This window comes from Typopeltis vanoorti, chromosome 9 (genome assembly GCF_054136105.1).
Source record: "Typopeltis vanoorti isolate ZY-2024b chromosome 9, IOZ_Tvanoo_1.0, whole genome shotgun sequence".
Taxonomy (NCBI): Eukaryota; Metazoa; Arthropoda; class Arachnida; order Uropygi; family Thelyphonidae; genus Typopeltis; species Typopeltis vanoorti.
This window is the reverse complement of record NC_143557.1, coordinates 12,300,201-12,316,868: the sequence shown is the minus strand read 5'-3', so window position 1 is coordinate 12,316,868 and position 16,668 is coordinate 12,300,201. Positions and strand designations below refer to the sequence as shown.

Below are 16,668 nucleotides of genomic sequence, written 5' to 3'. Positions count from 1 at the left end.
TTATTATAGGGTATCTCCATGGAGTCTAAAGGCTCATTAGGGACACCCAAACATATCATATAGCTAACTCATTCACTGTTCAGGAGCTCACAACTAAGTTTGGCAATCTATTCCACCCATTCACCACTCTACACAAAATATCTGGTCCTCACACCCCTACTCATCACACTACACAGCTTCCGTGGATTGCTCCTAGTTCCCTCTCTATTTGTCATATATTTAGAAAAAAATCTTTGCATCACTTTTATAAAAGCTCTTTATTTTATAAGTTTTAATCATGTCAGCTCTTTTTCACCGATCAACTAAGCTTAGTAATCCACAAACCTTCAACCTATCCTCATAGTGGCGTTCAACAGATCTGTCACCAGCTTAGTCATTTGTTTCTGGATCTTCTCTGCTACCTTCTGCTCCCCAGGAGACCAAATCTGTGTACAGTAGAGTCAATATGTAGCTGATCATAGCCTTATAAAAAGGGATAACTTCGCTATCTTTACTTGTTAAGATGTTTTTCAACTTCCAAGTAATCCTTTGAACTATTTTACCAACTTTTGCAATATACCCTCAGAACTAATTCGCTGTCTACTTTCCTTCAATCCAGTACCATCAATAGCAACTGCCAAGTCTCCACCCAGATGATACACCTTTGCAAAATGATCACTCAGCAACTCAAATATTTCTTTTGCCTCTGCCACCTTCCTACCATGAGCACTGTTTAAGGTCATCATACCATAGTCATTGTCATTCATAGTATGGTATGATGACCTTAAACAGTTCTCATGGTAGTTAACTCATAACCCTTTTTGAGTTGACTTCGGCCTGCTTAGCTAATTTTCTCTCATAATCTGATTTAGCCTTTCTTACCAAATCAGTCACCCTTCTCGCTTTTACTTTGTACTTCTCATCATCCTTTTCTTTACATTCCCTCCACAATGTTTTCTTTTTTCTTTTTTTTTTTGCAGCTCTTGTTTTATATCTGTTCATTCACTTAATTCCCACTTGGTTTATCCTTCTGAACTTGAGTATGCAGTCTGGTACTCCTTCTCTCAAACAATCTCTGACCACTTACCATGCATTACAAAGCTACAAAGAAAGAATGTCAGTAGACATTCTTTCTTTGTAGCTTCTCAAACTGTGGCACTGCTCCAAGATGTTTCCTAAGTCTGTCATAATTATCAGCTTTATAGTGCAAGATAAACACTTTTTTGCCAAAGAATTCCACATGCTTGGTAACTTCCCTGAACAAAACTGCATGGTCACTCTCCTCAATTGAAGGCAGAATGTCTGTCTACTTTGGTTATGGATATATTTGCTGATGTTGTGATCAGATCCAACACTCTCAAACCCCTTGTCCCTTCTATAACATGTTGTTTCATGTAATTATCCCTTAGCAACTGTATGAATTCTACTTCCATTTTGCCATATGCCCTTTTCTCTCTCCATTGTATGTCCCCATAGTTAAAGTCTCCCATAATGACAGTTCAGCTTTGTGCTAATCTGCTAATACATGGCATCTTTCTGTGGATCCACCTGGTCTATAGCAGCAACTACAATATGTTTTGTCCTTTTGGTCTCTATCTCACACCAGACAGTCTCCAATGAACCATCTTCTCCAAAACTAAAATCTTCTTGCATTTTTAATTTTGTGGTTATACTACTCCAGCTGTCATCACCAATATCCCATCTTCAAAGTTCCGGGCTGAAACCGCAGTGGTGACAGTCATTTCAGGTCCCAAATAGGGAAGTGGTGTTTCATTGAGCAATGAAAATCATCTATTCCCCCCCCCCCCCCCCCCCAGGACTGACTGACATTTTCTCCATCTACACTTTTTACAGCATAGTTATAATTACACCATACTGCTCTTCTGAAACTAATGATTCATTTCATTCCTATGTAGTTAATCCTGGTCTCACATATAATGGCAATACAGATAGTCTACAATATGCTCGGCTGAAATATTAATAATAATACGAGGGTGGTCTGAAAAGTTCTCATCCTCGACCATAGATGTCAACACTATCAGCAAGATTTTTTTTTTTCTAAGTTGGTACATCTGTCATAAGCATCCGTGTGAAATTGCAAGTCATTCTATCGAGTAGTTTGTTTTATACAGATGTCTGAAGCAAAAGTGTTGTCTGTATCCCTTGAAATGGATAAAATTGAGTATCGTGCAGTTATAAAATTCTTTGTAAAAGAAGGTTTAATGCCAAAAGAAATTCATTCCAAGTTCATAAAAGTTTATGGGCACTGTTCTCCCTCATTTTCGACAATTAAGAAATGGGCTGCCGAGTTTAAACATGGTCGTACCAGCCTTGAAGATGATCCACGTGAAGTGTAACAACACTTCTGATGTTGTTTCACTTCCAAAAAGTGTAACAACACCAGAAATCATTGATCATCTGCACATATGGTATGGATGACTGGCGTGTCAAAGTGTGTGAAACTGCTGAGACTATAGGCATTTCAAAAGAACATGTAGGATATATTTTGCATGAAGAATTGTAAATGAAAAAGCTTTGTGCAAGATGGGTGCCGCACTTGCTCACAGCAGATCAAAAATGCACTTGCATGAAAATCTCTGAACAGTGCTTGGAGCGTTTTAATAAGAATAAACTGATTTTATGCATCGATTTATTACTATGGATGAGACCCGGATTCACAATTGCACACCAGAATTAAAACAGTAGTCAAAATAGTGGACAGAAGCCGGTTGTTCAGCGCCAAAGAAGACAAAGTCGGTTCCATCAGCAGGAAAGGTCATGGCATCTGTGTTTGGGGATGTTAAAGGCATTTTGCTTATTAATTATCTTGAAAAGGGTAAAACTATAACCGGGGAATATTATTCTGATCTTTTATCCAGACGAGACAAAAAAAATTCGTGAGAAAAGACCCAATTTGCAGAAGAAAAAAATCATCTTTCATCAGGACAATGCACCTGCCCCTAAAGGTGTTTTGGCAATGGGAAATTAAGGGAACTGCACTATGAATTGTTGGAACATCCACCCTATTCCCCAGATTTGGATCCTTCTGACTTCTATCTCTTCCTAAAACTCTTCCTCGTTGATCAGCATTTTTCTTAGAATCAAGAGGTGATTACAGCTATAGAGGGATATTTTGCAGATATTATTGAGAACCACTACAGGGACGGGATAATGGCACTGGTACATCACTGGAATAGATGTATTAGTCTTAAGGGAGATTATGCTGAAAAATAAAAATAATTTTGAAATTATGAATTCGTTTTTTCATTGTTAGGCCGAGAACTTTTCAGATCCTCCTCGTATGTTTTTTCACAGTATTCTATTATCATTATTGATAAGTGATTATCTGTGAATGGGACGTTATAAACAATTGTGTTTACATTCCTGCAACATTGTGCATACGTACACACATAGTTAAATAATCTTCACACTGTAATAATCCAGTTGTGTGTGCGTTTGCAGGGAGAGAAAGAGAGATAACTCGATTTGCACAGTTTGTGCATTCTACGTAGCTTAGTGGGAATGGCTACTGAAACAATAGCACCTTAAAACATCATAATAAAAAATAACTACTAAATATCAATAATTTTAAATAGAATCGATTTTATGATGTTCACTCTGCATAGAAAAAACTTTAATAACAGTTTAGCACATGTGGAAAACCAAATTTATTGACTTTTACATTCCCCTGCTTGTTACAAGGGCATATTCAGGTGGAATGTGTCAGAGAAAATACTGCTAAACAGTTTAAAACTTTGTACAAATATCGTTCACAATTGTATGTGAAAGGGGATATACTTTTAGAGTTGAAATGAACCAAAGAACAATATCAGTCATCTGATATAAGGAGATTTTGTGATATTATTAAGAAGCCTCCAGGTTGAAGGGAGGCCACGTATCACCTGCACCAAGGTGTTATACACTTTCTTGAATTCAAACTGCCAGCCTGGTTGGCCGAGCAGTTAATGTACACTCTCCAACCAACATGTCATGGGTTCGAATCCCATAGTGGTCATAGATTTTTGTGATTTTATCTTTAGTTGGAAGATGAATTTCATCACATGGTGTGACACCACTTCCCTGCTTTTCGGAGGCCTGAAGTGGCTCAAAAATGTCCATGTTTGGTCTCTAGAGTAGGGTTTCGAGACTGTAAAAATAAAATAAAATTACTATATATATATGTATACGTTAAAGATACGAAGAAATTTTATAAACTTGATTTAATTCTCTGTGTTTAGGTTTTGTCGATCTGGAAAAGGCATATGACAAGGTGCCAAGAGAGAGAAGCTATTCAATGCACTACAGTTATATGGTGTTATTGGGGCATTATATCAAGCAATACTTAGTCTTTATTTAAGTTGCAAGTCAGCAGTTCGAATTGAGGGAAGTACAGGTAGATGTTTTAATGTTAAATCTGGTGTGAGAAAAGATGTACATTATCCCCTGTTATTCATTATCTATATGGATCACATTATGAAGGAAAGTGGTATTAAACATGATATCAGAATTGGAGATGTTAATGTCAGCTCTTTGCTTTATACTTCTAAATAAATCCACGACCTCCAGGTTTTGGGGATAAGATTCCCTGACTAAATTGAATAATTGTTGTAATAGATGTGGTATGAAGGTCAGCATTAAAATGACAAAGACGATGAAAATAGGTAGAATTGTTCAAAATGTCAACTGTGTTGTGAATGGGGAACCTGTGGAACAAGTAAAACATTTCAGCTAATTAGGCATGATTTTTAGTGAAGATGGAAAATTAAATATGGAAATAGACAACAGAATCAAGAAAGCTGGTATGGTAGGAAGTCAATTGAATAAATTCATATGGAATAAGAGAGAAATTAGTTGGAACACTAAATTAGCTGTATACAAGACAGTGTTCAAACCCGTTTTAACTTATGGATCTGAGAGCTGGATCAAAAGTAAAACACTTGACCAATGACTAGAGACCGCAGATATGAGTCCTGAGAGGTACATGTCAGGAATTTGATGATGATGGTTTTAATCCTTTTCTCCCAAATAAGCTAAGTTTGTGCCTGATGTATTTTCAGGTCTGAGGCAACTCACAGTAAAGGTGGCATAAGCTCTGATCACTTACCTAAGTATCCCATAATACAAAGTGCATCTCCTTATAGACATGTATAATGCTATGTATTAATGGACGGGTTACTACCCAGACTGGTTTTGACCTTTATTGAATGTTCAAGTACAGGTCAAACTCCAAAACAACTCAGCTTTGTTCCCCTCCTATTAGAAGAACTCTTAGAACCGGTTGGCTCTACACCGTGACCGGCTCACCCCACCATCGAGCAGAGCTGCTCATTTGTTCATATGCCACCTGAGGGGTAACAGCAATAGCTGTGCCACAGTTAACTTCACGGGCTACAGCATTGCCATCCATTACCCTCCCCCACCCAGGACCTGGCTGACAGCATCAGCCGAACCTCAGTTAAAACTTCATGGGCTACAGCATTGCCATTCATCATCCAAGCTTCCAAACGGTTTCGACCTTTGAGGTCTCGCCATTGAGGAGTCAGATCCAGAGGTGGTGATATTTAGTAATTAATTTATCTATATGAGTTGCCATAAGGTGCTTAAACCATATTAAATAAAAATCTCAGGATGAGAGAAGGATGTAGAAAGTTTTTTACCTTTAGTGTACTATACATTAAAGATACCAAGAAATGTTATAAACTTGGTTTCAATTCTTTTTTTTTAAGTAAGCAAACACTCAAATAAGCTAATTTAGCTCCTGAAGTATTTTCAGGTCTGAAGCAACTCGTGGTAAAGGTGGCATAAGCTCTGATCTCTTGCCGAAGTATCCCATAATACAAAGCACATCTCCTTACGGACATGTATAATGCTCTGGGTAGTGACCCTTCCTATAATACATGGCATTATACATGTCCATAAGGAGATGTGCTTTGTATTATGGGATTCTTAGGCAAGTGATCAGAGCTTATCCCACCTTTACCACGAGTTGCCTCAGGTCTGAAAATACTTCAGGTGCAAACTTAGCTTACTTGCATGTTTGCTTACTTGGAAAAAAGATTAAAACCAAGTTTATAAAAAAAATTTCTTGGTATATCTTTAACTTATAGTACACCCAAGGTAAAAAAACTTTATTACGCGTGCGCACGCGCACACACACACACACACACACACGCACACACACACACACACACACGCGCGCGACAAAAATGGTAAAAAAAATCCTTGCCCATCGATGGTACGAATGTACTTTAGGTTTAGTAATAACCTTTCGTGGGTGGTAACAACATAAAAAAAAAAATATTGTTTTAATTATTACCTGCACACAAAAGGCAATGCATTCCAATCTTTCACAATTTTATTTGAAAAAAAATCTTACTGTTACTTCCTTCTTCCTTGATTTTATTCTCAACTGGATGCCCTCTTCTCCTCTAGTTAGTTAAACACATGTGCCATGATTTTCGTGCTATAGGCACTCCCATATTTCATTGAGTTTAGCAGTGAAGCCTTCTGCTAGAAGTTGTTCTGGGGTAGCAGATGCCCTTTCTACAAAGAGTTAGTAGGCAATCGCAAACACCCATGTCCCTGGCAAGATTCGAATATACAGCCTCTTTGCTGGAGAACGGATATGCAAACTACTCAGCCAACAAGGCCCACTGATAACCATTTTCATGTGCCTACAATTCTAACCTATTCAAATCATTCTGTAAGTACTGAATATCAGCCACATTTCTGATTACCCTGCCTGTTTTGGTATCATCATCAAATAGCTGTCAAATCCTTCCCAATGTCATTAATGTAACGATTGAATAATAATGGTCTAAAAACTGATCCCTATGATACAACACTGGTCACTTATTGCAGACTCACATCCCCCATATACCACTTTTTGATCTGTCATTCAGCCAAGTTCTTATCCACATTAATGTTTTATAATCCAATCCCATATTCTCCAGTTTATGCAGGAGTTTTCTGTGCTGTATCATGTCAAAAATCCTTGACCCCAAAGTGTCATGGTGTATCATTTCCCCCTTTTTTATTCATTCGTCACATTATTATAAAATGTGAGCAAGTTCTTCAAATAGACTTTCCTTTAGTAAGCCCATGCTGTTCCCTGCAAAGTGTAGATTCTTTATCAACCTATTTCTGTATGCTAGCTCTTGGTAACTTTTTTGAAAGCTTTCTCACCTTTGTGAAATGAGATTATCATGTATTCTTTCCTGTTCTGAGGTGCAAATTATATAGCCTGGTCAAAGTGGTAGCCCGTTATGCTTGAACACCTTTAGTATCTGTGCTGATATTCTAATGCAAAGATGTACAGACAAAAAATACTAGCTGTGGTGGTGGGCAGTAGATGGCGCTGATGTAGATGATTGGTAGTAGAGGTTCGGTGTAGTGGTGGAGATGGAGAGTTGTACAATAGGTGTCCTCCCGTGATGAGTCTTCGGACTCCTTGGAGTTGTCATGAATAATAATAATAATACGTGAGCAGAACTGCCCCGTGGTCATATAGGGTCACTTGTAAATTAAACAGTAAGAAGATAAAATACCTGAAAACACTCAGGAAAATAGAAAACATCAACTGCATTCTCAGTACTGAGCTTATAAAATGAATAAAACTATAGCTATTTTGGCATAATATTTATTGATATTGGCAGATTAAATATGGAAATATATAACACACTAAGGAGAGATGGTATAGTTGAGAGCCAGGTAAATAAATTTATATGGAATAGGAAAAAAATTATACAAGACTGTTCAAACTAATTTTAACTTTAGGATTGACATCGGGTGTCTAGCCTTTTGGTCAGCTGAGTTAATGATATTACATTATCGAATGTTACTTTCCTAATGTTAAGTAAAATAATTATTCTAACGTGTGTTGTCTCTGTTAATTCTTCACTATGAATACTAATGTTGATGAAAGACCAGAGAATAAGTTGATGTAAGGGAGTAACAGATTGCATCAGTAGCAGAATCATATTAAAGGACATAACCAGCAAATAACTTTCTTCTTCAACCTTTTAGTTCTGTCCACTGATGGACGAAGGTCTCCCCCATGGTTTTCCAGACTACTCGGTTTTCTACCACTCCCATCCATTGGTCTCCACTCTGTTGTTTTTCTACTCCATGTCCGTCATTGCATCTGGCAATTTGTCCTGCTCCTCTCCACTTAGCCTGTTTAATGTATTTTACAACATCCGCGATAACCGCTTGAGACCTTATCTTGGTTTTGTCTTCCTATCTCTTAATGTTATTTTTAGCATACTTCTCTCAATGCGATGTGTTGTTCTCAGCTTTTTATCTAGGGGCTTCTGTTAAAGTCCATGTTTCTCCTCTGTATGTTAAGACAGGAGGTATGCACTGGTCGAAAGCTTTCCTTTTTACACTCATAGGAGACATTCTTGGTTCAGTCCCTTTTTTCCTTTGGCAGTCCTCAAAGGATAACAATTGGCCCAAATATACATATGAGGTAATTGTTTCATGCTTTTCAACTTTGACAGTTCTTTGGTATATGTATTTATTCATCATTGTTTTTGTTTTTTATCTATTTATTTTTAATCCAATTACTCTGGAGGCTTCATTTAGCTGATTTAGCCTTTCTCCCAGATCTTCAAGATTATCTGCTATTAGGACAACATAATCTGCAAATTTCAGATGATGCAACCTTTTTCCATTTATGCTTATGCCTATTGTTTCCCAATCAAGGCTTCTAAAGACTTCTTCTAATGCAGTTGTATGTAGTTTGAGAGATATAGTATCACCTTGCCAGATGTCTTTTGTGTACTGGAAACTTTTCACTGTTTTTATATAATTTAATTACAGAAGTTGCATTATTGTAAATATCTTTTAGTGTTTCAATATTTGGTTTTTCAGTTCCCTGGGTTTCAAGAGCATTAGTGTTGTAACTGAATCAAATGCTTTTTTTGTAGTCTATATAGGCCATACATATGGGATTATTGTATTCAGTTGATTTTTCAATGAACTGTCTGAATGTGTGAATATGGGCCAAAGTATTGTAATTCTTCCTAAATCCAGCTTGTTCACAGGCTTGCATTCCCCCAAGTTTAGATTTTATTCTATTATTCATAATTTTTATGAAGACTATATATATGGTGGGGAGGCTTATAGGTCTGCAGTTTTTCTTCCTTATTACCATTTAGAGATTTAAGGATGAAGGGAGGGGTGGAGAATGATACGTTGTTGGGGATGATCCCAGGAAATACAGGACTAGTTTAAACAAGAAAGCAAATTATGTACTTTTCTTCAGAAATCAGGGGTTTGGGTGTGAATTGATTCTGCGAGAAATTCTTGGAGAATTGATGCTGGCTACCTGTTTGAACTGGATGCATGACAAGAGTTTGCTGAATGAGATGAACCTAGGGATAGATTTGTATGTATTTATAGGAATAAAAGATGTTATTAGGCTAAAACTTATTTTGCATTAGTGAGACCTGGATGGCAGAATGCAACTAGTCTATTTTATGCAAGGAGGAAAGACATAAGAAGAGTGGAAGAATTTGACTGACAAAAAAATTTAAATCCAAGCAGAGTAAAAATCCCTATATGGTAGTATTTGTGTGAGTAACACTTCAAAGCTGTTTGATGTAAGATAGAAATTAAGACAAAATATACAGTTGAATACTACTGCAGACTTGATTCATGTGAACTGCACAGACAGAAAAATTGTATGGAAACAACTGTCATTATGGGCAATGAACAAGTGATCCACGTTAGCATTATAGAACATAGAGGCTCAAATACTTTGGATGTTCTAATAGTGTGTGAGAATTTGACTACACATAAAAGAAGAATTGACTATAATTTTGACTAAAATGACAATAATTAAAAGAAAGAATTGACTATAAATGAGTTGACCATTATGCCTTCAGTTGTAAGAGTGATCATAGTCTTGACCTCAGGAGGTGACAATTTTATATATTTTGCAAATAGAGGGTGGTGAGGATTGGTTGAGAAATCAACTCCAGCTACCTGTTTGAATTTCAAGAGTTGCCTGAACATGGATTGACTTGTATGCATTTACACTAATTCCAGAAGCATCAAGAATAAACATGCTTCAGGAGTTGCCAGAACCCTAAAGAGCTTAATGATTTGACTCGCTTGAAACACTAATGTATAAAGACCAGTCAAAATTTATACAGTAGGGTATAAATAATAGTCAGATCCATTAGCTTCTGAAAGACGAAGGGAAAGTGGATGAAAGAGCAGAGGCGGAATGGATAGTGGTATTGCAAGCTATTGATAAGCTATTGCAAGATCTTGTTTTGAATGCATCAGTCATACTGGATGGGATATTGCTATGAACATTGAAGGAATGTGCAATAGTTGAGTTTCAAAATGATTGATTCCTAACTAATGTAAGGAGAGCAAGATAGTTCCAGTATACAAGGATGGACTGATGTAGCATATTATAGACCAATCAGAATTTCTTGTGTGATCATCAAGGTATTGGAAAGACTGATTAGGAATTGTGTACATAGGTGGATAGACAGCATGCGTTTGGGAAAAAGTAAGTAAAGTATGTCTTGCATTAGCAACCTTCTCATGTTGAATAGTTCAAAATCCAAAAGTATTGTGGATATACCACAATATTTTTGGATTTTGAGGTTGCTAAGTATGAAGAAAGTATGATTTGTTGCTGTGCTGAATCTAAGAATACTGCAGGTTTGTAGTGGTGGACTTGGTTCTGTGCTAGAGTGAGATATCCCCTTGTTTTCTGATGATGCTAAGGTAACGTGAGTGATAAGTGTAACATTGATAAAGAATTTTCAGACTGACTTGAACAGACTAATTCTTTGTACAAATACGAGTGTTAGTTTGTTTTCTGAATGCAAGGTATGCATCACAGACATAGAACATTTCAGGCATGGTCTCATATTGTCAGTGCCTAACAAATATGCTTTCCCATATCAAGTAGCTGCACAATGGATGAAATAGAATATTTTTTATTCAATAAAAACTAACTTTCTAAACAACATATTTTTTAACTCTAAATGAACACAGAAAAATATGCATAATATAACGGGCTATTCTAGTAACAAATATTATTGTAAAAAAATTATATTTCCAAAAAATCATTGTTATTCTTACTGTTCTGATTGTTATTATTTATCAACTTCTTGGACTGGTTTTCAAACTGGAAATGTTATTGATCACTTTATGCAATTGTTTTATTGAGACATATTAAAAAAAACTGGGGTCTTGGTCAAGTACATTTTTTTCCTACTGAGTAGGATTTTGCATAACTTGTCGATCGCTATTAATTGTAATACACTCTATGTAGTTATGGAAGCCCTCAGGGTTATAGTGGACATACACTTTGGATGAAATTGGATTTAAAACTACTGTTCTTCTCTTTTTTTATTCAACACATAGGCTTAATGGTACAAGTTCAGAGAATGTGCTTTTTACTCTTTGAAAGAAAATAAAAATGTTTATTATATTCCAGGTCAATTAGGGAGATGTAATAGTTATTATTGAACACCATTGATTGCAATTTCAAAATATCTCACATGCCTGAATACTCTTCCACTTACATGTAGACTCCGATCCCACCTGGACCACACATAAGAAGACAAATGAATCACTCTGGGAACATACTTAACTGTCCACATGATTTGATACAGATACTGCTCTCTCCTAAGATCAACATGAATAACATTCCTGAAAGACTTTGCATGGTATTAACTCACTGACATTATTTAAGCATCTGGATGGTCCATTATAAAATTGCATTAGTAACACTGACTGTTGTATCAGTAATTCATCCCATTTTATTCAAAAGTTGTCAAATGTTGATATATTACGATCGGTCATTTTTGCTGGTCTGGACGTTTCTCTTTTACCAACAATTCTGGTTGATGAAATATTAGATCTAAGTAAAGCTATATGCTTACTAGATATCACTGAATGTTCAAATTGCCTCCAGTTTGGAAGAGAAATCCAAACTACTGTCTTTTTAAAGACAGTAGTTTGGATTGACAATAGGTAATCCCTTATTTTTCCCATCTGCCGATCTCCTTATGGAAAATTTTGACACATTTCCTGGCCATAAAGTATCGTAATTTGCCATCTAATGGAGGTATGTAGGTGATATTTTCATATTCTAGAAACATAACTTTTCTGATTTTAAACAAGTTTCTCCTAATTCATTTGACCCTAATATACATTTTACATTAGAACAAGAAGGTAAACTTTCCTTTCTAAATGTTCAAATTACAAAAAAAAACATATAATAGTGCTTATTTAGAAGGTTTTCGATTGCAATTTATATTGGATGCCATGTTCTTGCTTTGTCCCTTATTATCCTTTTCAGAAGTTATGCATAATCCACGTCCTTAAGAAATGAGCAACCTCTTATATAACTAAAGGAAGCAAACTTACAGATGAACTTCAAACTCTTTTAAATGTTTTGTTCTTAATGGATATTAAAAGTTGATAAAATATTATTTTAAGATAAACCTCCTCTTCAAGACCAGATTCTCCATTACAAGGGCTCGATTTCCATCCCATAGATTGGTAATCTGTCAGTCCAGATTGCTTCCTTTATCAAAGAACACAGCATTCAATTAGCTTTCATATAATCCAAACCATTGGTAGCCACCTCAGATCTCTGAAGGATAGTATTCCTTTTTATTGCATCAGGTTTATAGGATGCCATTCTTGTAAATATAGGCAAGACCAACTGAGGTTGCGAGGTGAGAAAGAAAGAAAACATATCAGGCATGGAGCACAAAAGAATAGTCTGGACTATCTTACCATACTTGACTACAAATCATGCTGTTCACTGGGATATATCCACTTTGCCTTATTTATTACTATTATTATTATTACATGACACCTCCAGGGAGTCCAAAGACTCATCGAGGGAGGGCACCTACTCTACAACTCTCTATCTCCACCAACGCCATTTACCGCCTGCCACCACTAGTATTTTCACAGACACTTACAAATGTCCATGCCCACAGCAGGATTCGAACTGCAGAATTTAGTAGAAAACTTTTTTTTCTTTTTTTTTTAAATAGACAAATCAAGCAATCTATGGCAATTTATTCAATCACATGGTTCCCTTAACACAGAGGTTGGTGAACTTTTTAGACCATTGACCCCTTCATGGAATCCTTGATCTCTCATGAACCCCCATCATGTTAAATAAATGAATAAATTATCGATAATAAATTTCTGAATTTAAAAATAATTCCTTCAACCTTTTACTTCATTACCTGACCACATGGTCGACAAACGTCAAACACATTCCTCAGCCACCTGAACAAACAACATGAGCGCATACAATTTACTATTGAAATTGAAAATCAGAACTTGCTCCCATTCCTGGATACACTGGTTACACGTCTTCCCTCAGGCAGTCTATCCTTCACAGTTTACCGCAAACCGACACATACTGGCCAATATATACATGCTAACTCATATCACCACCCATCACAAAAATTTTGAGTCATTAACACCCAAAAACAGAGCTATAACAATTGGCACTAATCACCAAGCTCTTAAACAAGAATTATTAGCAACACATTTATAAATAATGAAAATAAATAATGAATGTCTATTTGCATTGGAAATATTATGTCAAATATTTATATTTTTTAAATAACATTTATTGTAATAAATATGACATTTTGCTTTCTTTCCTTGCAAAATAAGATTATATGGGTCACACATTTCAAATTTAGGAAGTTTTTTTTTATGAACAACAAATGATGTTAAACTGCATTACTCGGGGTTTCCGATTGCGAGTCTTTTTAATATCAAAAATTTATATCCAATGGTATTTTATCAGAGACTCTTCGCCTTTGTCTTTTGCTTAAAACTGCAACAGATTTTTTTTTTTCTTTTTCTTTCTTTTTTTTTGAGGATCCGCATTACTATAATATGCTGAAAATATAATATGAAGGATATCCTATATGAAATAATTCAAAATTTGTCATTTTGAAGATTTTCTACTGCATTTACCTTCCTTCTCCTCTCCTGGAATTCAATTACGTAACTACTTTAAATTTCTATTGGTTTGAAAGCTTTCAGACAATTATTCAAAATGTGTTACTTCGGTTTACCGTTTTGACAATAAAAAAAAAATAATTAAAATAAAGCAATAATATTGTTGTACCGTCGAAGCTTCTAATTCTGTACTATTTCTTTGCAATCTGAAATCAGTTGCTCAGCAGTCTGCTGAAATTTCAGTAGTGTTATTTTTGTTATTTATTTTTTAATTCTAAATATTAACACGTCTTTGAAATACTCCATAATAATCCTCTTAGCTGGAGGAAAAGCTAAACTTGATTACTCTCACTGCTATTGAGAAAGACAAGAGAGAAAGTTTTCCCCAGAAATCACACTAAATTGCCTAGCTCTAGTGCAGAATACATCAAGAATGTCTTGAAATTTCAGTAGTGTTATTTTTGTTATTTATTTTTTAATTCTAAATATTACCACGTCTTTGAAATACTCCATAATAATCCTCTTAGCTGGAGGAAAAGCTAAACTTGATTACTCTCACTGCTGTTGAGAAAGACAAGAGAGAAAGTTTTCCCCAGAAATCACACTAAATTGCCTAGCTCTAGTGCAGAATACATCAAGAATGTCTTGTTTTGTTTTCCATTGTTGATTACAGACATCCTAACACAGAAATACTGATATCTTTTACAGGCTGATACAACAGTTATACCAAAATGATTTCTTAATTTATAGTGATCAGTTTCATTTTTATTATCGAAAAATTATAAATAATTTGATACAATTATCTGGACGTGTATATACATCCAGCAAAGAAATGGTACGCTTACATACATGAATTTTATGGAATACAGGAGTTCCTGTTAGTTTTATATTCTAAGAAAAGAATAATGTATTTCAAATGGAAGCGGGAGGCCTCACAAAAAATTTTTTCAGCAGCCTCTAGTTTTTATATTATGAATTTAATATTTAAAAATAAGTATTTTATTTTATTTGGACGTGTATATACATCCAGCAAAGAAATGGTACGCTTACATACATGAATTTTATGGAATACAGGAGATCCTGTTAGTTTTATATTCTAAGAAAAGAATAATGTATTTCAAATGGAAGCGGGAGGCCTCACAAAAAATTTTTTCAGCAGCCTCTAGTTTTTATATTATGAATTTAATATTTAAAAATAAGTATTTTATTTTGCAACTGTAACTATGCTGTTTTTTTATTGTTCTTTGTGAGGAGTAAGGTTTAAAATGTGACCCCCAGCTTGCGCATCATGCGCATAATGGTAAATGCAGTCCTGCAGTAAATTCAAAGTTATCAGATCACTGAACACTATTCTTAAATATCTATGGGCGATAAATGCGCACTAGTCCTGATTGTCTCTGTTCTAGATGTCTTTCAGGGAGAGTGTGCACTTCTCCCTTGTTGGCTCAGCCAATCAGCCAGTTGGCGTCACATGTTTACTAGGTGTTACACAAAATCGTTTTACTGTTACTTAAATTAAGGGGATATTAAATCCCCCATAGTTTTAAAACCGAATAAGAAACTCAAAGATTGGAATCAGAGAGTTTCTTGCCGAATACAGTAAACTATAAAGTATCGGCGACACTAGCGTTAGCAAATGCAAGTGATCCTAGTATGTAGTACAATACCGGGCAGCTCGTTGCAAAGGTGGAGAAGTTCAGATCGCTATTCTTAGGTATTTTCCATAATGTAAAAACACATTTCCTAGGAAATGTATGTTGTTATTACATTATGGAGGGAGGTCACTACCCAGACCGGTTTCAGCCTTTTTTGAGGCTTCATCAGTGAGTAGCTAGACCTAATAATACCAAAGTGTATAGCGAAAAGAACTTATATACTCTGCGAACGAGTTATCCAAACAGGTGCAACCATTAAGTTACTTAAATATAAAGAGCTAATAAGCTTCATTTCGGCAATGAAAACATTACTTAAATTAAGGGGATATTAAATCCCCCATAGTTTTAAAACTGAGTAAGAAACTCAAAGATTGGAATCAGAGAGTTTCTTGCAGAATATAGTAAACTATAAAGTATCGGCGACACTAGCGTTAGCAAATGCAAGTGATCCTAGTACGTAGTACAATACTGGGCAGCTCGTTGCAAAGGTGGAGAAGTTCAGATCGCTATTCTTAGGTATTTTCCATAATGTAAAAACACATTTCCTAGGAAATGTATGCTGTTATTACATTATGGAGGGAGGTCACTACCCAGACCGGTTTCAGCCTTTTTTGAGGCTTCATCAGTGAGTAGCTAGACCTAATAATACCAAAGTGTATAGCGAAAAGAACTTATATACTCTGCGAACAAGTTATCCAAACAGGTGCAACCATTAAGTTACTTAAATATAAAGAGCTAATAAGCTTCATTTCGGCAATGAAAACATTACTTAAATTATAGTTACTATATTTAAATTATAGTTTACTATATTCGGCAAGAAACTCTCTGATTCCAATCTTTGAGTTTCTTATTCGGTTTTAAAACTATGGGGGATTTAATATCCCCTTAATTTAATTAATGTTTTCATTGCCGAAATGAAGCTTATTAGCTCTTTATATTTAAGTTGTTTTACTGTATTTACTCGACTATAACTCACATCCCCGATTTTAATTTACAAAAAAAAAAATTTAAAAAGTTTCGCATATACCTCGCACGTGAAAAAAAGCTTGAACAGGTTCAG

General features: G+C 35.5%; 1 protein-coding gene across 2 annotated transcripts in view; it reads left to right on the top strand.

The window, feature by feature from the left end:
• Positions 1 to 16,668, top strand: part of Mkk4 (dual specificity mitogen-activated protein kinase kinase 4) — a 356,130-nt gene that overhangs the window by 122,034 nt on the left and 217,428 nt on the right. The gene's annotated exons all lie outside the window — the stretch shown is intronic.